This window comes from Rattus norvegicus, chromosome X, assembly GCF_021556685.1.
Source record: "Rattus norvegicus strain SHRSP/BbbUtx chromosome X, alternate assembly SHRSP_T2T, whole genome shotgun sequence".
Classification (NCBI taxonomy): domain Eukaryota; kingdom Metazoa; phylum Chordata; class Mammalia; order Rodentia; family Muridae; genus Rattus; species Rattus norvegicus.
Genome location: NC_141554.1, coordinates 27,072,351 through 27,096,181, shown reverse-complemented (window position 1 = coordinate 27,096,181; position 23,831 = coordinate 27,072,351). Strand labels below are relative to the sequence as shown.

General features: G+C 41.2%; 1 long non-coding RNA gene across 13 annotated transcripts in view; it reads left to right on the top strand.

Moving 5' to 3' along the window:
- LOC147998172 (uncharacterized) overlaps positions 1–22,828 on the top strand; it is a 37,789-nt gene extending 14,961 nt beyond the window's left edge. For 2 of the 13 annotated variants that reach the window (XR_015646510.1, XR_015646509.1), the window contains exons 2-5: positions 8,623–8,698; positions 16,616–17,067; positions 17,758–19,587; positions 22,389–22,828. This is a non-coding gene — a long non-coding RNA (uncharacterized LOC147998172). Of the gene's footprint in view, positions 1–5,717; positions 5,815–8,622; positions 8,699–16,615; positions 17,068–17,757; positions 19,606–20,587; positions 20,888–22,388 lie in introns of those variants that run through there. The other 11 variants (XR_015646512.1, XR_015646513.1, XR_015646504.1 and 8 more) reach the window with 9 other exon arrangements.
- Positions 22,829–23,831: the final 1,003 nt, after the last annotated feature.

Genomic DNA, 23,831 nt, shown 5'->3' with positions numbered 1-23,831 from the left:
CTATATCTTTATTTCCTTTGATCCCTCAGGAACTTTAGCAGTTTCTTGGTGAGACAGGAGGCAGTCAGCTTCCCATTTGTGTCTGGAGAAAGTATGCACTGTTCTCTCGCTAAGTATACTTTTTTTTTTCCTTTTCTTTTTTTTTTTTCGGAGCCGGGGACCGAACCCAGGGCCTCGCGCTTGCTAGGCAAGCGCTCTACCACTGAGCTAAATCCCCAACCCCCTAAGTATACTTTTTTATTAGATAATTTATGTGTTTACATTTCAAATGTTATCCCCTCTTCTGGTTCCCCCCTCTACCATCACCCCTCCCCCTGCTTCTATGAGGATGCTCCACCTCCCACCCACCCACTTCCACCTCAACACCCTGGCATTCCCTTACACTGGGAAAACAAGCCTTCCCAGGACTTAGGGCTGTCTGCTAAACTAGCAGTGACTTTCTCTGAAGGAGAAGCCAGGCAAGATAATTCTGATGTCCCCCAGGGCCCACCAACAGTTGCTTTTAGAGTTATAAGCAGACATAAGGCAAAGCAGACTGCTAGAGGGGAGACGGAAAGCGTAGTCTACAAGGAGGTGCCCTACACTATTAAAGAACTTCATGAGTTTGCCAATTCATTCAAGCAGAAGTCTGGGGAATATGTGTAGGAATGGATTTCAAGGGTGTGGGATAACGGTGGAAAGAGCCTGAAACAAGATCTGGCTGAGTTTATTAATATGGGCCCACTGAGTGGAGAGTCTAGGTTTAATATGGAGGCTTGCACAGTTTACAAAAAAGGTGTCAAAGTTTGAATGGTTGGCTGATGCATTGTCAAAAGCGGGCCTACTGAAAAGGAGTTGGAGAGGCCTGATATTCCTTGGCTTAGTGTTGATGAAGGGATCTTTAAAATGACTTTTATTTTTTTTACAGTGCAGTCATTACCCCATCCTGGTCCACCCTCCGATTTTAAGGCAATTTCAGGGAAATTGCAATGCTAGGATGTTGTGTAAAACCTAATCCTCCCTAATGGGATGGCCCAGGAGACATGCCCTTTACGAATCCTATAAGACGTAAAACATGGTGAGAGGGACACCAGCGCATAAAGAACTTTGTTGTTGACTTTTTCCTTGTGTCAGACCTTAGGGTTGGAGATATGGCTGCTCAGTTGAATCAATTAAATGCAATGAGTTTAGTTGACTCCTGAAATAGCAGGGACTAGGTGGCAGCACTGAATCACCAAAGGCAAGGTGATTGTAGTTATAGGAACGGGCACTATAGACAAAGAATGCCCATAATGGCTAAATCGTAACAGTCAGCACAGGCAGTGATTTTTGTGTTGGCGTGACTTATATGGATCTTTGGTACTGGCTAATCAATCATGGCAGTTCCTTATATGCAATGATAAGACTCTTCCTGAATTTTTGTTTGATCTGTATAAGAAGAAAAATTCTCAATGAAATGAAAGAATGGCTACATCACATTTTGGCAAGATGAAATATTGGTCCATAAACCAATTTCCAGACTTTCGTCAGTTTGAAGACCTACAACCCCTTGAAGAGATGGCCAGGTCTCCTTAAGAAAGGATCTTGATTAAAATACCCTTTCCCCACCCTTCCCCAGAGGGATCTACAGCCTTTTACAAGGGTAACTATATATGGGAGAGAGAAAACAACCAGATATTCTAGGGTCTGTTGTATACTGGTTCAGAACTGACATCTATACTGGGAGATCTAAAGGATCATCGTGTCCTTCCATTTACAGTACGGGTTTGGGTTGGTGAGGCGACTCAGAGGCTAAGAGCACTGACTGCTCTTCCAGTGGTCCTGAGTTCAATTCCCAGCAACCACATGGTGGCTCACAACCATTTGTAATGAGATCTGGTGCCCTCTTCTGGTGTGTCTGAAGACAGCTACAGTGTACTCATATACATAACATAAATAACTAAAATCTTTAAAAAACAAAACAAAAAAAAACCCTATAAAAATAAAGCAGAGGCTTATGGATCCAGTGGATTGCCAGTCTCATCTTGTAGTTATCTCCCCATTTCCAGAATGTATAATTGTGATAGATATAATTAGAAGTTGGCATACTCACATTGGTTCCCTGACACATAGTGTGAGGACTATTATAGTTGGAAAGGACAAATAGAACCTATGAAGTTGCCTCTATCAGGAAAAATATTGTACCTAAATAATATATTCCTGGAGGAATTGCAGACATCAGTGCCACCACTGAGGACTTGAAAGATGCAGGAGTGGTGGTTCCCACCACATCTCCTTTTAACTCTCTTGTCTGGCCAGTACAGAAGACAGGTAGATTGTGGAGAATGACAGTTGACTATCAGAAACTTAAATCGAATAGTGACTCCAATTGCAGAAGCTGTGCCAGATGTGGTGTCCTTACTTGAGCAGATTAACACGTCTCCTGGCACACGGTATACAGCTATTGGTCTAGCAAATGCCTTTTTCTCAGCACTTGTCCATAAGGACAACCAGAATCAATTTGCTTTCAGTTGGCAAGGCCAGCAGCATGGCTTTACAGTTTTATCTTAAGAGCATATTAGTAGGCATATTAGCTGTCTAGCCTTGTGTCTTAACTTACTGTAGAAGGAATCATGATCTTCTGTTTTAACCACAAAATGTCACACTGGTCAGCTATATTTTACAAAATATCACATTGGTCTACTATGATTGGACCAAGTGAGCAGAAGATAGTAACCAATTTGGACTTGTTGGTGACACATATATGCACCAGAGGATGGGAAATAAATCCAACCAAAATTCAAGGGCCTTCTATTTCAGTGAAAATTTTAGGAGTCCAGCGGTGTGGGGCATGCAGAGATATTCCTTCAAGGGTGAACACCTGTCCTGTCTCACCACCAAGAAAGAAGCACAATGCTTAGTGGGCTTATTTAGATTTTAGAGACAGCAATCTCTTACTTAGGTGTGTCCTTCCAGCACACAGGAGGAAAAAAAAACACAAGCAAACAATGGCTTTGGATTCTCTTACATGACAAGTTATTGTTTAAGCACATGTACGTCATGGACTTTTTCTATTTGACTTTATAAAAGACTGGGATTCCTTTCCTTTGTATTCTTTTTTCCAGGATTATATATATTTTGCGTGGTATTCTACTTAAGTTTATTCAATCATATTGGTATGAATTATGTGAGTTGCTGGGTGACTTTGTCTTTGAAGTTAATGCTTAAAGGTTGTGGGATAATCTTCAGATAGTCACAAAATATCCCTTTAATATCATACTCTAAGAACTTTGTAAAAAATTAAAACCCATTTTAGTCCTTTACAGTTTCTAACTATACCATTTTCCTCTCTGGTTCTAAAAATGTCTGCATTTTATACTATGTTTAGTATATGCAAATGGATGGAGACTTTGTTGACAGATGTCCTGAGCTCTGCAAGAAAGGTACTGCAATATGTAAGAACATGGTAGTGTTCAAACATTATAATTACCCTACTGTTATGAGAGGCAAGTGAGAAATGAGTCAGGCTAAAAGATCTGTAGTTCCCAGCAGGGTCTTCTGGCCAGAGTGGGAAAGGCAGAACATGCCCCAACTCCTGGGAAAATTCCAAGCAAAATACCACTCCCATCCCCACCCCTGCTGCCCACACAGGCACCATGAGTTTCTATTCTCTATAGGCTCCAAGCTCTGGACCCATGTCCATATTCTGGTTGTCCCTGTCTCTCTAAAGAAACCGAAACGCCCTATATTACAACTTCTCTGGTACTGTTCTGTGCATCTCTTCCTGACCTTTGACATCAGAACCATGTCTCCTTTTTGGAGTCTACATCTAATCATTGAATGGTAGTTAAATTCTCATAAGCTGAGACAAATGTGCTGATTTAAATGAGAATGGTCCCCATTGGCTCATACTTTTGAACACGTGGTTCTCAGCTGGTAAAACGATTTGGGAAGGGCTAAGAAGTGTGGCTTTGTTAGAGAACGTGCATCACTGGGATTGGGCTTTTGTTTCAAAAGACCCCTGTCATCCCAAGTGCTCTCCTTTTGCCTTGTGGTTGTGGATCAAGATGTGAGCCCTCAGGTCTTCCTGCCACCACACTTTTGCTCAGCCATTCTGGGCTCTGACCCTCTAAAACAGTAAGACCATTTAAATGATTCTTTTTATAAGTTACCTTGGTCATAAAGTTTGTCACAACAATAGAAAAGTAACAAAGTCAACAAAGATTGGATGGATTTTGCTTTAGTGGTAAGATATCCTAATACAACCAGACTGGAGGAAAATTTAATGCTGGGAATGAGAAATTATTTTTTAAATTTAATTTTAGTTTTACTTATTCATTTTAGATCTTGTTCACTGACCCCCTCCTGGTCACCTTCCACAATCCCTATTCTCTGCTTGTCTGAGCAGATGGGGTCGGGGGGTGACACTTTAACTCTCTGTGAAGCTAGGTGCTTCCTCTCCCTCTGAGACCAGTCAGGACAGCCCAGCTAAAAGAACATATCCCAGGGACAGGTAACAGCTCTTGGGACAGATAGCCCCTGCTCCAGTTGTTTGGGACGCACATGAAGACCAAGGTGCACATCTACTGCGCATGTGTGGGGAGGCCTAGGTCCAGCCCATGTATGTTCTTTGGTTGGTGGTTCAGACTCTGATAGCCCCAAGTATATGAGCTAATGGTTTAAAGAACCATAGCAAGTGATTTAACAGGGGAAAAGTCACAGAATTTGTGGAAGTGTCTTGGTTCTCTTAGCACATTTACACTATTATTGTGGATATACTAAATTGGTGACATAATGCAATATGTATTTTTAATTTTTATATTTTATTTATTTACATTTTAGGGAACATATGCCATGGAGCCCATGTGGGGATCAGAGGACAACTTGTGGGTGTTGGTTCTCTCTACTACGAAGGTCTTGGAATGGAACTCAGATAATAGGCTTGGCAGCAAGAACCACTGAGCTATTTTGCAGCAAGATTTTTTAACCATTGAGCCATCTTGCTAACCCCTAAATATATGTTTTGAGAGAATATATAGTAGATTCTTTTTCTAAGGCTGAGCATAAGTATTGTAATTGTTTATTACCTGTGATGGTACTACATATTACCTATGATCAAGAAGGCCATTATTTATCAATGAGTCTGTTTTAAGTCTAGCAGAGGAGAGGTGGCAGGAGTTGTCTGGCACTGCATAGCTGGAGAGTATTGCTTCTGTATTAGATTCCATTGATTTTTGTCTCCTGAACAACTCATGTCAAAGGTTAGCGTGCACAGAACAGTGCCATAGGAGCTGTAATATAAGGCATGTCGGTTTCTTTTCTTTTCTTTTCTTTTTTAAGATTTACTTATTTATTATATATGAGTACACTATAACTGTCTTCAGACACACCAGAAGAGAGCATAAGGTCTCATTACAGATGGTTGTGGACCACCATGTGGTTGCTGGGATTTGAACTCAGGACCTCTGGAAGAACAGTCGGTGCTCTTAACCACTGACCTATTTCTACAGCTCTGTGTTTTTTTTTAGAGAGACAGGGACAACCAGAATATGGACATTGGCCTAGACTTTGGATCCTATAAGTAATAGAAACTGTTTGGTGGTGCCTGTGTGGGCGGGGAGTTTGACTTTGTGCTTGGAATTCTCCTAGGAGTTGGGGCATGTTCTGTCTTTCCTACTCTGTGGCCAGTAGGCCCTGTTGGGGACTACAGCCATTGTTCCACAGTCAAGGACTATTGATCCCTTTCATTCTTATTACAGTACAGCCTTGTCAGCGCTGAGGCCCAGTGCAAATTAAATGACAACTGATTGGCATGAGTTGATTAAAATCTTCACTGGCCTGTTTGCTTAGATCATTGTAAGTATTAGTTTCTGTACTAGCTGTCCTTGTTTCCAAATGAAGTCCTAGAGAACGGAGGTCTAGGCCTGGGTTGGGGGGTCAGCTGGGCCTTCCCCATTCGTGTATATTCCAGGCAGCATTTAACAGATATCCTGGGACTGAGAAAGACAAGTCCCCTCTTTCTGTTCTGAAACAATAGTTCATATTGAAACATTAAATGGCTTAGCTTATAATGATCTTCAGTAACTTTGTCTATAAAATGGGTATTTTTTTATAGGAAACGATGATCTTTGTGAAAACTAGTATATTCTCTTTTATTCATGCATTTGACTTATGGGAGTTTAACCACAATTCAGTGAATAATGTGGACTCCAGAAAGGATACATGGATGTGCTGGTCCTATAGCCTGCCTCATTTCTCACATCATATCTCACAGTACCAGGGTAATGCTAATGTTTAAACAGTATTTCCTTATACATTACAGTGCTTCAAGCTTACACGAAGAAACGGGCATCTTTCATGACTCTCGAGATTGTGTTTATCTCAATAATAATGTTCTTTATAACTTATGGAGGGTCTGTTTAGCTAAATGTGATGGTAGTGCTTTTTTCTTTTTTCTTTTCTTTTCTTTTCTTTCTTTTTTGTGTGTTTATGCTTGATTTAGAATCCAGCTTCTGGAAAATCAATTTCATTTCATAGCAATGGTCATTAAGCAGAAAATGCAAACATATAAATTTTAGTCTATGTTTAGAAAGTTGTTGGGTTTGAGTGATTATTTAGTTTTGTTTTTCTAGGGATAGTAGCTCTTTCACATCCTGTTTTGTTTCCTGCCCTTGTTAGTTGTAGCGATTTAGACAAAAGACAAGGAAGACAAGCTGTCTTTTAGGAAGGCACTATTGTTTATGTCATCAAGACAAATGACGACATTCTTGATGTGCAAGGGAGTGACTGGGCTTGCAGTCATTATTTTTATGTAATAAATAAATCTAAAAAAAAAGGAAACAAGATCTTCTGCAAAGAAAGGTCAGAAAGGTCACACCATCCTCCACTTTCATCCCTTCTCCTTGTGTCCTTTTATTGTCTTTGGCTTGTACGTGCTTTTCTTTGTTTAGTGGGCCCTATACCATCAACAGATCTTTAAGACTTCTTGTGCTTTATCTTAGGCGTACATCCCTTTGTAAAAGGCCAGACCCTTTCCCATTTAACTTTGCCTCTTGGTTTTGACTTCCTTGGAAGTTCCCAAGTTACAAAACATTCAAATATATTTTCTGAGTGTCAGATTACTTTTTGAGGCCAAATAATTGGATGTGTGCAACACATTTTTCCTCATTACTTAGGGCCAAATCCCAGGTGTGTACCAGAGTAAGGAGGTGTAGAGTTACAGAATGACAATGAGGAGAAAGCCTTCATTTAGATTGAGTTTTCTGACAGGTTTTCTTCATAAATAAATGTTTGCTTTATCGAAAGCTTCTATGCACCAATTAATATGATTATGTGCTTTGACCTATTTAGATTGCTAATGATGTGGATTACTTTCAGAATATTAAGCCATTTTGTATTCCTGGCATAATCTCTGGCTGTGAGATAGTACCATTTTTATATACTACTGTATGTGATTAGCTACAGTCTTTTTTCACTTTTAAAAAAAGAAATATTACACACACATACACACACACACACACACACACACACACACACACACTGTAGCTGTCTTCAGACACACCAGAAGAGGGCATCAGATTCCATTACAGATGGTTGTGAGCCATCATGTGGTTTTTGGGAATTGAACTCAGGACCTCTGGAAGAGCAGTCAGTGCTCTTAACCACTGAGCCATCTTTCTAGCCCTCTACAGTTATTGTTTTCTAAATTCTGTATTCATAATTGTGGGAGATATTGGTATAATTTTCTTTCCTCTAGTGTCTGTGTATATTTAAACTAATGTTGGTCCAACACATTTTTCTGAGCAGTATTATCTTCTTTAGTTTTCTAGTAGAAATAGGAAGAATTGGAAATATATCCTCTTTACCTAATAGACTTACAAAGTGGAATGATTTAAGTTATTTATTATCACTTGGTGGAGTTTTTGTGATTTATGGTATTTGAGAGTTTAATCCACTTCATCTCAGTTTCAAATTTAAGGGCAAAATATATTTGAAGTATTTTCTAATTATGCACATAATATCCTCAGACTCTGTAATGATATTATATGTCCCTTATTGCTCAGAATTTTGATAAACTGGTCAGTCTTGTCAGCTTTATCAATATTTTTAATCTTTTCAGAGAATCATTGTTTCCTGTAACTGGTTTTACGCTTTATTCTGTTTTTTTTTTTTTTCTTTCCGGGGCTGGGGATCGAACCCAGGACTTTGCGCTTCCTGGGCAAGCGCTCTACCACTGAGCCAAATCCCCAACCCCTTTATTCTGGTTTTAAATTTTCCTTTTTTTTTTCTTTAACTTTATCTCTTACCCTCTTTAGCTTGATTTGAATGTATTTTCTTTCTTTCTTTTTTTCTTTCTTTCTTCCTTTCTTCCTTTCTTTCTTTCTTTTGCCTTTCAGTTCTGCCTAGTAAGTAGCACCACATAACTTGCTATATGCTGCATTTTAATTTTTATAAGGGTCAAAATATTTTCTAATTCATCTTTATACTCTTTGACCTATGAGTTACTTAGAAGTATTTTGTTTATAAGTATTTGCAAAATTTCATGATATCTTTCTATTATTCTCAACTTCAGTTGTTGTGTGAAAAGATACTTTGTATGATTTTTATTCTTTTATATTTGTTAAGGATTATTTGCTAACCTAGGATATGTTTTTTCTGGACTAGCACTTCTTGTACAATTAGAAGGAATTTGCACTCTGATGCCAAGTGGACTGTTCTAAGCATCTGAGTTAGGAAAATGGTAAGTTGTGCTTCACTTCTGCTTTCTGTAGGTCCGTGATAATTTTTCTCTTTCTTTCTTCTGTTTTTTTTTTCTAGACAGGGTTTCTTTGTGTAGCCTGGCTATCCTGGAACTTGCTTTGTAGACCACGCTGGCCTCAAACTCACAGAGACATGCCTCTGCCTCCCAAGTGTTGGGATTAAAAGCATGCACTACCATCACCAAGTCCTTGATGATTTCTATCCTTTGGTTTTACAAATTGCATTTTGAACATTACATCTTTTTAAATCCATTCATTAGTCTGATTTTTCTCCTGGATTAATTGTTGGGAATTTTCTTAATAAGGGTCACACTGCCCTGGAATAAAAGTGATTTTTCTTATTTCTAAGTTAGACTTTATTTTGAGACAGTCATTTCACTCTTTAGCCCTGACTGGCCTGCAACTTGCTATTAGACCAGACTGGCCTTGGACTCACAGAGATCTGCCTGCCTTTCTTCTAAGTGCTGGGATTAAAGGCATGTGCCGCTAGTTAAAAAGAACATTTAACATTTGATTTTTTAATTTTATTTGTGTGTGTGTGTGGGGGGTAAAGTAACTTTTATTTGCCTGATGTAATTGTGGTCTCCAAGGCTTACTGCCTCTGGTCTGCTAACTTAGGCCTAGTCCTGGAAGCTTCTACCCTCTGTACAATCTAGTCTAGAATGTTTTCAGCCTCTGAGACTTACTGCTGAATAGACTCACCCTTTCTAGTTCTTTCTGACCTCTGGCTGACTGGTTCAACTCAACTGTTCTGGCTTAAACTCCTCTCTAAGCTGACTGCTTCAATCTGGTTTCTCTTGGCTCCTCCTGAATTGCTCTGCTTGGCCTCCAACTAATTCTAGTAATCTTTTCTAATCTTCTGGATCCTTCTCATTCTCAGTCTCATTCTGTCTTTACCTGTGTCTAGCTCGTTCTCTCTTCAGTCTGTCTCTGTAAAACAGTCCCAGTAAAACTGTCTCCTTCTCCATCTCTGTGCTACTCTACTCTCCCTCTCAACTCTACTTCACTACTCTTCACGAATACTACTGTGTTCCTGTACTGCACTCTCTTGTACTGTCTGTTTCTCTTCCTTAAGTAGCTCCCCTTTCCTCTCGTGTCTCCTGAGAGTTGGGCATATTCTGTTCTGTCAAATCTTTCTCTGATTTGTCACTTTGTCTGCCACTCAATTAGACATCACTGTCAAACATGGGTGCTTCCTTCTACAAACTAATGTTATCTTCATTGTTTGGGATTACAGGTGTATACTAAGGGTGTGTTGGTATTCCAGCCAGAGTGATTAAAGGTGTGTGCTAAGGACTGAGCTACACAAGTAGAAACAGGTTCAAATATCCCATAATATGTGTGTGTGTGTGTGCGCGCGCGCGTGCGTGATATCTCATTACCTAGAACTTCCATTTTGTTGCCTACTAGTTGTAAGTGGATGTTCCTTTCTTATTTCTGTAGGTTTTCATGTGTTTCATTTACAGGCTGTACTCTAAGTAATCCAACAATGACTGCCTATGTGTGGAAAGTCTAATATTCCAGTAGTTGTTCATTCTTCAATGCTGGGTCTCTCCGCTGGTATATATCAGTATATATAAAAAGTATATACCAGAATCCAAAAGGAAGACTTGCTAGCGAGGATGGAAGGAAGCAGGCAAAGAGAGTGAGTTTTCCTATTCCCTGATAGGTATTGTAACATGTTGTTGTTAACAATTAGCTCTCTAACTGTAATTAAGGCCAGCTCAACAGGAGGGAAGTCATGCCTGCTATTAATTGCTTGAAGCTAGTGATGTCAGGGATATTAGAGCACAACCTACTACTGCCTTACTAAGCCAGCAACCATTCCTAACTGCATTCTAACTATTCATCTGTATATGCATAGAGATGTGTAGTTTTCACCCCTTGTTTTAGTCAGTGTTCTACTGTGAAAGATAGTATGACCGTGGCGACTTTAATGTAGAAAAACATTTAATTGGAGCTGGCTGACATACAGTTTCAGAGGTTTAATCCATTATCATCATGGTGGGGAGCATGGTGGTGTATAGGCAAACATGGTGCTGGAGGGGATGCTCAGAGTTCTACTTCCTGACCAGCAGGCAGCAGGGAAAGAGAGAGATAGAGATAGAGATAGATAGCTAGATAGCTAGATAGCTAGCTAGATCAATAGATAGATAGAGACAGAGACAGCGAGACAGAGATAGAGAGACAGAGACACAGAGACAGAGATAGAGAGACAGAGACACAGAGAGAAAGAGAGACAGAGACATAGAGACAGAGACAGACAGACATAGAACCTGGCTTGAGCATTTGAAACCCAAAAGCCCACCCTCAGTGACACACCTACCACAACAAGGCCACACTTACTCCAACAAGGCTACACTTACTGATTCCTGTCAAGAAACACTGCTCCCTAATGACCAAGTATTCAAATCTGTAATCTTGTAGGGGCTATTCTTACTCAAACCACCACATGCCTTATCAAGGAAACTTCCTTTTACAACAGAAGGAAATCATTACAGAAAACCATAACTGATCAAAATACAGAAAACAAGTGATTATGGGATACCTGGCCCCAATTGATATATCTACAACAGAACTCCTACATCGAAGGCTTAGGGACCATTGCAGAAGAGAGCCAGAGAACCAGAAAACGTGCTTTTAGAAAGGACAGGGAAGCTTTACCCATGATACCTCAACAATATGGCTTCCCAAACAAGCTCTGAACAAGTACACCACCAATAGACATGCTAATACGGAAGTGGGAAATATCATGGGGCCCTATCCCTGGGACAACCAAGAACTGCTAAGGGCAAGAGAAATGGTCTTCTCCAAGGATGAGCTCCCTAATTGGTTATCCAACACTGAGTGATCAGCCCTGAAATTCTATATATATAAGTAACAATCAACAGACTGTGCAGGTTGGATTTATATATTTTGGCATTTATATACATCTATAACCGTGACGATCAATGAAAGAGATGGAGCAAGGTGAGTATATGGGAAGGATTGGAAGAAGAAACAGGAAGAGAAATATGTAATATGTAATATTTTAATTTTAAAATTAAAAATACTTAAAAATTGTTACTTGTTTTTAAAATATCTTCTATGTATTTGTTGATACTTTTAATTTAATCGTTTGTTACAATCTTATATTTTTGGTTGTGAGCCTAGCCTTTAATGGCTGAGCCATCTCTCCAGCCCTCGTTTGTTACAATCTTAAAGAATATTCAAAAGTGTGGGAATGCTTTCCTGTTGTCCCAGCCCTTGGATGGAGGCAGGAAGATCAGGGTTCAAGGCTATTCTTGACCACATAACAAATTCCGGGTCAGCCTGGACTAAATGAAACAAAACAAAGCAAAACCGTATATACTAGTACTAGGTGTGCTCTGGGGTGCCAGTGCTTCAAGCTGTCTTGGCTAACAAAGAGAACCCGTGCACATGTCTTTGTACATATCTGTATCTCTGCTTCTTTCTGTTTTTCTCTCCATTGGGCCACACCAGTAACTCCAATTCTGAACCATGATTCTATTACAATACAAATATAGTAAATCCATCCTTTGGTCATGAGAAACTTGCTTCTACTTAGAACAACTATGCTGCTTATTGAGTGTAATTGACTTATAAAAAATTACACATCTTTCAAATGTACAATTTGCTGTTTTAACACACACACACATATTCATAAAAATCCATTCTCACTATCAAGATCATGAAAATATCCTTCACTTTCAAAAGTACCTTTTAGAATAAGATCTAATCAGATTTCTGGGCATCCCTTGTCCCACCCAAGGTTGGTATGCAAAACTGACTACTAAAACTTACGTTTTAAAATTCTGCTTTAACAATACCAACGTCATTGCCACAGCCGCATCTGCTTCTTACATTTCCCGTCTCTTTAATCCGTGTTTGTCTTTTTGTTTCAGTGTACCTTGTAAAACTGGTTATAACTTCTGTGAACTGTCCTTCAGTGATTTGGGGGTCAAGCTTGGAGAAGGGAGGTCACACGTAATCTACTTCTATGATTAGAATTCAGTCTTTCTGTGAGCCTGTCTTTGAACTCGGAAACTTAATATTTACCTCCTCATAAACAGAAGAGCAGTCTGACTTTTTCCTTCCTGCAGGTTGCTTGGACCCTCATGAAACATCAACAGCCTCTTTAGGCTCTAAGGGAACAGTTTGACTTTCTGGAAGTTCTTGTTAAGAATAGAATGTGCTTACACATTCCAAAATGTCTCCCATTCCTATCTTCTTACCATAAATGCAGGGGGACTTAACCCTGATAATCATTGGGAAGATTATCTTAAGCTCCTACAGGTAGAACTCACAAGTATGGGACCCCTGCTGTAAGGTTGAGTTCCCCTTGATCTTTTTATATTTAGAACCCTATTATCTCCCCACCAGACAAACCATATTGTTTTCATAGAATGATATGGTCTGTGGAAAATTCATATTTCAAGTAACAAACCTAGGAACCAGAGCAAGTCAAGCTGGTGTGCAGGGTCAAAGACACAATTTGACCAAATGCTATTAGCATACAGAAAAATATGCATCTGATAGAAAAAGGTCCATGGATGATTGAGTAAAAGATTATGGAGGTTATTGCACTGACACTCCCGAGGAACAGTTCCTTCAAGACAACGTAGTAGATTGTAGGCACAAGGAATCCCTGTTGCATAACCACAAGTTGAATTCATGTGTACTTGTATCTCCATTTTATTGGTTATTTTATTTACTTACATTTCAAATGTTGTTCCTCTTCCCAGTCTCACCTCTGCAAACCCCCCATTCTATGCCCCTTCCCCTTTGCCTCTAAGAGGGTGCTTTGCCCCACCCTCCCACTCTAGCCTCACCCCTCTAGCATCTCCCTTTGCTGGGGCAACAAGCATCCACAAGACCAAGAGACTCCCCTCCTACTGATGCCAGATAAGGCCATCCTCTGCTACATATGTAGCTGGAGCCATAGGTCCCTCCGTGTGTACTCTTTGGTTGGTGGTTTAGTCCCTGGGGGCTCTGAGGGGTCCAGTTAGTTGACACTGTTGTTCTTCCTATGGGGTTGCAACCCCCTTCAGCTCCTTCAGTCATTCCCCTAACTATTCCACTAGGGTACCTGGGCTCTATCCAATGGTTGGCTGTGAGTATCTACATCTGTTTTAGGTGCTGGCAGAGCCTCTCAGAGGACCACCATACTAGGCATCTGTCTGCAAGCACTTATTGGAGTCAGCAATAGTGTCTGGTTTGGTGTCTACAGATGGAATGAATCCTTAGGTGGGGCAGTCTCTGGATGGCTTTTCCTTCATTCTCTGCTCCATTTATCGTCCCTGTGTTTCCTTTCGACAGGAGCATTTCTGGGTAAAAATTTTGAGTTGGGTGAATGGCCCTTTCCCTCCACTGGGGGGCTGTGCCTATCTATTGTAAGTAGTCTCTTTAGGTTCTATCTGCCTTCTGTTGGGTATTTCAGCAAATGTTATCCCCAGTGGGTCCTGGGAGCCTCTTCTCTCCCTGGCATCTGGGACTTTCTAGTGGTTCTCCTGCCCTCTCCCCACTGCTACTTCTTTCTATTCATTCTCCTGGTCCTCTGGACTTCTCTCGTCTCTTCCCATACCTAAACCTGCCCTAGCTTTTTCCCTCCCTCTCCTGTCTCCCACCAGGACCCTCCCTCCCTCTACCTCATGTGATCATTTTGTTCCCCCTTTTATGTGGGATTGAAGCATTTACACTTTGGCCTTCCTTCTTGTTAATCTTCATATGGTCTCTGAGTTTTATCATGGGTACTCTGAGCTTTTGGGTTAATAGGCACTTATCAGTGAGTGCATACCATGTATGTCCATTTGAGTCTGGGTTACCTCACTCAGGATGGTATTTTCTAGTTTCATCCATTTGCCTGCAATTTTGTGAAGTAATTTTTAATAGCTGAGTAGTACTTCATTATGTAAATGTACCACATTTTTCTGTATCCATTTTTCCTTCAAGGACATCTAGGTTATTTCTAGCTTCTGGCTATTATAAATGAGGTTGCTATGGATATAGTGGACCATGCGTCCTTGTTACATGTTGGAGCATCTTTTTGGTATATGCCAAGGAGTGGTATAGCTGGGTATTCAGGTAGAACTATTTCCAATTTTTTGAGGAAACTCCAGATTGATTTCCAAAGCAGTTGTACCAGCTTGCAGTCCCATAAGCAATGGAGGAGTGTTCCTCTTTATCCACATCTTCTTCAGCATTTGCTATCACCTGAGTTTTTGATCTTACCCATTCTGATGGTTGTAAGGTGAAACTCAGGGTCGTTTTGATTTGCATTTCCTTGATGATTAAGGGTGTTGAACATTTCTTTAGGCATTATCCAGCCATTTGAGAATCCTCAGTTGAGAATCCATTTGAGACTCCTCAGTTGAGAATTCTGTACCCCATTTTTAAATTGGGTTATTTGGAAGTTAGTTTCTTGAATTCCTTATATATTTTGGATATTAGCCCTCTATTGGGTGTGGAGTTGGTGAGGATTTTTCCCTAATCTGTTGGTTGCCATTTTGTTGTAATGGCAGTGTCCTTTGCCTTATAGAAGCTTTGCAATGTTATGAAGTCCCATTTGTCTATTGTTAATCTTAGAGCATAAGCCATTGGTGTTCTGTTCAGGAAATTTTCCCTTGTGCCCATGTGTTCAAGGCTCTTCCTCACTTTTTCTTCTATCAGTTTCAGTGTATCTGGTTTTATATGAAGGTCCTTGATCTACTTGAACTTGAGCTTTGTACAAGGAAATAAGAATGGATTGATTTGCATTCTTCTACATGCTGACCTCCAGTTGAATGAGCACCATTTGTTGAAAATGCTATCTTTCCTCCAGTTGAACCAGCACCATTTGTTAAAAATGCTATCCTTTTCCATTGGATGGTTTTAGCTCCTTTGTCAAAAATCAAGTGACCATAGGATTCATTTCTGGGTCTTCAAGTCTATTCCATTGATCGACTTGCCTGTCTCTGAACCAATACAATACAGTTTTATCACTATTGCTCTGTAATACTGCTTGAGGTTAGGGATGGTGGTGATTCCCCCAGAAGTTCTTTTATTGCTAATATTGAAAATTTATTATATGACAAACCATCTTTAGTCTAATGTGTAAAGGACAAAGCCACATGTAAATATTTCATGCTCTTTTCCATAGCAGGCTAAAAGTAACAAGGCCTGAGATAAGCAAAGTGATAACCATGTCCCCACCCTGAGAAACCAGTACCAACAATGACAGGAAAGTCTTGTAGATTTAGGCATCTTTATTGTTTTTTTTCAGACAGGATCTCATGTAGTCCAGGTTGGCCTCCAACTTCCTATGTAGCTCTGGCTGGCCTGGAACCCCTGACGTTGTTGCCTTCGTCTTTTTTAGAAGTTTGAGTAGACCTTTGTTCTCACTTCCTTGAGAAACAAACTATAAAACTTAATGAGGGCAGCTGTTAAGGTGATTTAGTTTGATTTAAGGCAAAACAATTTTTATGTATGTATGCTAAAAATACCCCATAGATACTTTTAACAAAATACTGGAAAATAAGCTCAAACACAATTACTTTTCAGAACTGTTTCCTGAAAATGGTCCTGATAATGCCGAGTTATAGATGATCATGAGGATCTTGTTACACCTGATTATTGGAAGTTTTGGGGTCAGGTTTATGTCCAAAGCTGGATTTTGCTCAGATAATAGCTTTTAAACAAGGAAATAGCCGATCTATCATGATGAATTCAAGACTCAAGTAGTAGAGGTGTATCCATGAAACTTGTCTCAAATGTTTAAAAATTACATATGGTGTAACCTTAGAATCTATCCTTATCCTGGTCTAAACCTTGAATTGTTCCTTGTGTTTGTTGCTTTTTTTGAGAGAGGATATAGTCAAGGATGGCTTTCAATTCTTAATCCTCCTGTCTCTGTCTTCCAGGGGTTGGGGTTGTAGTGCTGAACCACCACACCTGACATTACTGTTTGGGAAGGTCACCAGCCTTCTCATACTGAAGGGGAAGAGCCAAGCCTTTGTTGAAATATACATGCAAGAGGTTGCTGACACCACACGTATCAGTGCCATGCTGCCAGTCCAACTATGTCTAGTTCTTCAAGCACAAGGTGCTCAAGACCAATAGCTCCCCACACAAGGTGCATGCCAATCGGGTAATCTTACAGGTGGTGAAGTCAGTACATTTGAGAAACCTGGTCTTCATGGGCTCCAGTGGCCCACATACACCAAGATGGTGATGGTTGACCAGAACACCGAACTCAGGATCATCATGGGAAAATCTCTGCTACTCAGTGATCCTGGATGCTCTGCACCAGGCCTTCTTCAAGTGTGGCACTGTCCTCAGTATCATCATCTTCACTAAGACCAACCATTTCCAGGTACTGCTTGCTGTACTATGCTCACCACTTGAGCATCCAACATGTTAATCTGGCTTTAGATAGCCAGAACAGCTACATATCACACATTACTTTTCCAAGCTCACAGTGCCAGTTGGTTTTTTGTTTTGTTTTGTTTTGTCAACTTGACAATAAACCTAGACCTATATCTGGGAAGAGGGAATCTTAGTTGAAAAACTGCCTCCATAAGTTTAGCCTGTAGGTAAATCTTGAGGGTATTGTCTTGATTAATGATTCATGTGGCAGGGCCCAGCCCACTGTTGATGGAACCACTTGTGGGCAGGTGGTCTTAGGGTTATATAAGAAAGCAGGCTGAGAAGGCAGTAAAAGCAAGTCAGTACACAGCATTTCTCCATGACCTCTGCTTCAGTTCCTGTTTCCAGGTTCCTGCCTTCAGCTCCTGCCCTGGCTTCCCTTGGTGACAGAGCATGACCTGAGAGGTGTAACCTGAAGTAACCTTTCCTCCTTGGATTGCTCTTGGTCATGCTTTATCACAGCATTGGAATCCTAACTAGGACACGTAAATGTCTACAACACTAAGTACAAGAGTCATGACTGTGCTCTCTGAGGCCACCTTTGGGGAACAGATAGCTTCTTGGAGCAGGCCATGGCTACAGCATTGTCCTTTTTGACCCTAATGTCTCTGTCTGCTTCCCCTCCAACCTCCACCAGGCATACTATCAGCAGCAGTTGCAACTGCATCATCATTTCAAGTCTGAAGGTGTCAGGGATTCCATCTTGCTGGCTGGCAACCTGAACACAAGAAAGCACAGAGCCAAGCCCCTTTATTCTCTTCAGTATCTATGGTTATGTGAAGCAGGTGAAGATCTTGTTCAACAAGGCGAAGACAGCAGGTAGGCCCAGCTGGCCATGAGGCACCCAAACAAACTATATGGGGAGCCAATGCATATTACAACATCAAAGCACCAGAGTGTGCAGCTGCCTTGTGAGGGGCAGGAAGACTGGCTTCACCAAAGACGCTGATAGCTCACCAGTGCACTGCTTCAAGAAGCTGGGCCCCAAGTTCTTTAAGAATTTCTTCCTGTTCTCAGCCATCCGGCAACTCATCAACATCCCTTCCTCAGTGTCAGAGCAGTTCCTCAAGAACTTCTCAAGCAACAAGGGCATGACCAAGGGCTTCAAATTCTTTCAGGGACTGCAGCCCTGAATTCATGCTCTCTGTCCCATCCATCATCCCTACTAGAAGAACTACATGATGGTTCTGATCCAGATAAGTTTGTTGGAGGAAGAAGTGCAGGCACCCATTAAGCTGCAAATCCATGACCAAAGCATCCCTGAACAAAAAGAATAATGCTGGTGGGATTGTTACTCCAGAATTCAGGATATATTATAGATCTCTAGTAATGAAAATATGGCACTGACATCAAAGAGACATGTATGCCAATGGGACAAAATAGAAGACCCAAACATGAGTACTTGTAACTGCAGCCATCTGCTATTCGATAAAGAGGCAAAAAACATACCCTGGAGAAAAGACAGAGCATCTTCAACAAGTGGTGGGTAAAGCTGAAGACTGTATGGCGACATGCAGATGAATGGATCGGACTCATACCTGTCCAATCATACCCAACATTAGATCCAAGTGTACCAATGACTTCAATTTGAAACCTGCAACATTAAAGCTGCTGGAAGTAAACATATGCAGTTTCCTTCAAGAGATAAATGAAGGGAAGGACCTTCTCAACAGGACCACATTTGTTCAGGAATTAAGGTCAGCAATTGACAACAGGGACCTCATAAAACTGAAGAGCTTTTGTGCAGCTAAGGAAATAATCAAGTGAAGAGGAAGCCTACAGAATGGGAGAGGGTCATTGCCAGCTACACATCTGTTAGAGGGCTAATATCTACAATATATGAGGAACTCAAAGAACAAAGAGTCAAGGAAACAAACAGCCCAATTAAAAAGTGGGCTGGGGATGTAGACAATTTCAACAGAAGAAATAGAAAGGGCTAAGAAATACCTCAGAAAAAGTGTCCAACTTCCTTAGCAATTAGGGTAATGTAAACTAACCCAACGTTGACAATTCTTAACGAGACTACTGACAACAAATGCTGCTGCAGATATGTCAGCGGGAATGCCAACTGGCACAGCCACTCTGAAAGTCCATATGGAGGATCCTCAAAAAGCTAAAAATAGCTCTACAAAATAACCCAGCTCTACCCTTCGGCATATGCCCAAGGGGTATCCTCCTCTACAGATTCTTACCTGACTCTGTTCACTGTTGCTCTATAGCTAGGAAATGGAAACAAATGAGATGTCTGACAACTGACAATTGAATAATGAAGAAGGTCTAAGAATCCAGTAGTTATTCAGTGCCAGAGGCTGGATATCTCAGCCGATCTTCAGAATATGTCAGAGCCCTGGCAAAGTAGGCTCTAATGCTCGTAAAGGGATGGACTTGCTAACAAGGCGAGAGCAAGCACGCAAGGAAAGAGCAAGCTGCCTTCTTCGATGTCCTTCCTATAGGCTTCCAACAGAAGGTGTGGCCCAGGTTAAAGGTAGATCTTTCCCATCTCTAAGGATCAGGATTAAAAGTGATCCTTCTCACTTCAGATTATTTAATTAAAAAGGACCTCACAGGGATAACCACTTGAGTTTAATTAATCCCAAAAGTAGTCAAGTTGACAGTCAAGAATAGCCATCACAGAAACCAGAGGTGGAGCTGGGTGGCTGGGTGTTGGACTTGACACAGGAATAACAAGCAGTACACAGGTGATATGGAGTAGGAAATAGCAAAAAATAGGGAAGGGGTCCAACTTGGGAGGAGAGAGGGAGGTCAATACAGAGAGAGAAGGGATGTGGGACAGATAAAACTAATATTATTTGATAAAGCCCCAGAGAATCATTTTATATTTACCTAAGATTATATACAATAGAAGAACAAGTGTATGTGTATAATGGATGTGTGTGTGTGTGTGTGTGTGTGTGTGTGTGTATGTACTGACAATGTTCCCCACAAGAATCATAGATTAAAAGGTAGCCCAGTACCAAGCCTGGTTCAAATGGCTAAGGTAGTCCAAGTGATTCTGAGTATAGATGTAGCCCTTGGTTGCCTGTCAGCGGTGGAGGATAGACCCCGTTGCTGAATAGACCAAACACTTAGGATATACAATCTTGAGCTGGATGTGACCTAAAAACCTCTTTTCTGTGGTCTAGCTTCCACTGTTTCAGAAAATACTATGGAAGCTGTCAAGGGAGGAAAATACTTAAACAGTCCTACCCAGTCTTACCTATGAACCAGAACAATTGCCATCACGGTAAGACTGTAGGTAGAATAAGTGACAATAACATGTTGGCAACCAAGAGCTCTGTCATAGACTTAAAGCCCACCCACTAGGAGGGAAGTAATGCCTGGTACTTGAATCCTAGTCAACTTCATGGGGCTAGTGAGGTTATGGACTGCAGAAAAGAGTGCACTGCTGCCACTTTGCTAGACCAGCATAATTCCTAATACATTTTAAATCTTATCCTTATACCCAGAGATAATGTAACTACCACCAGGAAGCCTGTCTCTACTGCAAATGGAAACCATCACAGGAAACCACAACTGGGCACACTGCACAGACTGGCAGATTGGGGGAGCTCAGGCCCACGGACACGTAAAGCTCAGCTCTATGGCCCAGGAAACACTGAGGAAGAGAGTGGAAAGATTGTAAGAGCAAGAATACCTGGAAGCCTACGAAGTTTCTTCCAGAAATGGCTGTATAAATAAAACCAGAACAATGCCAATGTCAATGGAAATTTTGACATAGGAGAGCAAAATTTTCACTGGACAGAGAACTCTAGGCAACCAATGAGTCCTGGGAGAATTAGCCTCTCCCAAGGATAAGCCCAAATACTGGTTGTCTGATGCAGAGTGATCAGACTAGAGACCATTTATACTCAAACAACAAAAGTGGACTCAGTAGCTTGGATGTATACACACATATACATAGATATGCATGTAACAATAATAACAGAACAAGCCCATCAACCTGAGAGTAAGGGCTGGATAGGTAGAGGCTGGAGGGAGGGAAGGCAGAGAGAGAAGCAAGGTGTAATTCTGCTTTAATTAAAAACTTATCAACTGAAATAACCTTACAGACCAGATGTATATTTTTAAAAAGAATCAGTTTACCTGTTCTTTTAAAAATCAAAATTTTGTCAGGCATGTTGGCATGCGCCTTTAGTCCTTGCACTTGGGTGGCAGAGGCAGAAGGATCTCTGTGAGTTTGAGGCCAGCCTGGACTACAGGACAGCCAAGGGCTACACAGAGAAATCCTGTTTCAAAGAAATTTCCACAAAACTAAACTAACTAAGTAAATAATAATAAAAAAGAAATCTATAGCAACTAATGAGTTCTGGGAGACCCATTTTACAGTCTGTGCAGGGACCTGTGCCTTGAAATGCCCAGATGTGAGGAGGTCTCAGCAGCCCCTAGAACATAGCCACCTCCTTGGGCCTTACACACTAATGCCCCACAAGTCACCTACTCAAGCCACCAGGGTCTGTTTTGACCTCCAGCTGAGCAAGGTGGCCTGCACTATGGGATTCCTAGGTTTTTCAGAAGCTGTGGCTGCCACTCCTAACCTTGTAATCAAGTGACATGATTCTTCTATGTTGATAGCTAGGCCAGAGGGCTCTTTCTATCCTTGGCTGCAGAGCTTTTTGTGATGTTTTGTGTGGCTGCAGACCCATCCCTAGCAATATGTCCAGTAGAATCCTGAACTTTTCCCATTTATGTGTAGTTTTACGTAATTTTTAATAGCCACGATATGATGCTATGCGTGCACTCTTAGCTTCTATACACCTATGCTCTTCCCTTCCTTCCTGGTAGCTAAGTCACAGGTGGGACTCAAGATGGCACAGCCTCTACCTGCCCTATCAGGAGAAATAGCTTTGAAACTGTCAAGGCCTTTCCACCTCCAAATTTTGTACCAAAGTTTGGTTTCTACCCACCTCTGACTCATACCCAGGTAGAAGGGCCGATTCCAAGTCTTTGCCTGGTCTCTCCAACCCTCACCTCTGTATTTAGCTTGTATTCAAGGGAATGTGACCCTGGACTTGGAGGTTCTATGAAGAACCAAGTCAAGAGTGTGAAAAATTACAATTTTATATGTGTGGGAGGGCATCGGTGTAGTGTTTATTTTTAATGGTGATAGGTGTATATTTTGGTAATAACGATAGGCTCAGTTCCCTGGTGACATTATACCCTGTCTCAGATGACTGTGTGTGAGTGTGAATGTGTGTGTGCTTCCAGCAAAGCCACTTTACAACCTGTGTTTTCCCTTCTGTGCTATAGAAAGAAGCATCAGCTGGGTTGAGCCTGGATTCAGTAAGCTTCCGTTTCCTATGGAGGATGGGAGGGCACATTAAAATACATGAAACCAGCATTCAAGCAATGGAATTGCAATGTCACTTCCTCCCACTCTACAACTCACTCTCCTTTGACTATAATATACATCTCCAATCCTGGAAACTTGTTTTTAATGGTGATAACAAAGAGACCACAAGAAGATCCAAGATCAGAATTAGGCCTACCAACTCACTGCTTCTATTTCTGCCACCCGCACCCTGCAAGACAGTCACCCTAAGAAACAAATGCCAGCCCTTGTTCAATCCTGAACAGGTGCAAGTTACAGTTTTATGTATGGCCAGCCTGGCTATCAGAACAATAATTGTCCCAGAGCAAGGCTTCCTGTTCTTATGCTTTGCCCAGTAAATAAATCAGATACATGTCCACATGGAGACTGAGCTGCATGTCTGTTACATATGGTCCAGGGGCCTCGTCTCAGCCTGTGTGTGTTATTTAGTGCCTCAGTCTCAGAGCTCTCAGAGGTCCAGGTTAGTTGACTCTGTTGGTCCTTTTGTGGGGTTCTCATCCTGGCCTCAGTAGGAGAATGTGCCTAATCTGGCAGAGACTTGATACACCAGGGTCGGAGGATACCCAGGGGAGGGGACCCTCTCAGAGGAGTAGTAGGGGGTGGGCGGGGTCTTTGTGAGGGGGGACTTGAAGGGGGCAGCATTTGAAATATAAATAAATAAGTAGTTATAAAAATTAGATGCATGTTGGAAAAGTGAGTGTACCTCCCTCAAAAGAAGAGGAGAACCATTAAATACATGAAGACAGAACTTCACAGGTTAAGAGGCTCACCCGTCTCCAGTGATTTATCTGCCAGAGCACATATGAAACTCTCATACCCCAGCATGGTCCCGTCACCTGGTTGGCTGATTCCAGGGTAATTCTGTCTATGGCAGGTAAAGAGGCTTTTCTATTAGAAAATTAGTGTCACCTGTTCTGTCCTGCCTTAATTTCTTTTCCTGTGTTTATCTCAATAGTTTGGGTCAATGTTGTTTTCTCTCAACCTATGCCTGCTACACTGTTGTCTCATCTTCTGCTCAGTTCTTTTGTTATGAAGAGACATTATGTCCAGTCTGCAGACATTTAGGTCATGAGTTGCCTCTTCCTCATTTCCTTGACCTATTAACTGTGACAAATCAGGATTTCCCAGTCCTCTCTATCCTTCAGTATACCTCATCGCCCTTAATAGCACTCTGTTTCTCTCTGGGATACACAAACTCCAGGCAGCACCTCTAAAAGTTTTTCTACTTTCAATATACTGAATAGATCACTCTTATTTCTACCTCAATACACCCTCAAACTGAAGTCCTTCAGAGAACTCCAGCCTTTTGTTTCTTGTTTCAGATTCTTAAAAGTCTAGGATCCTTATGCCCACTAATTCCC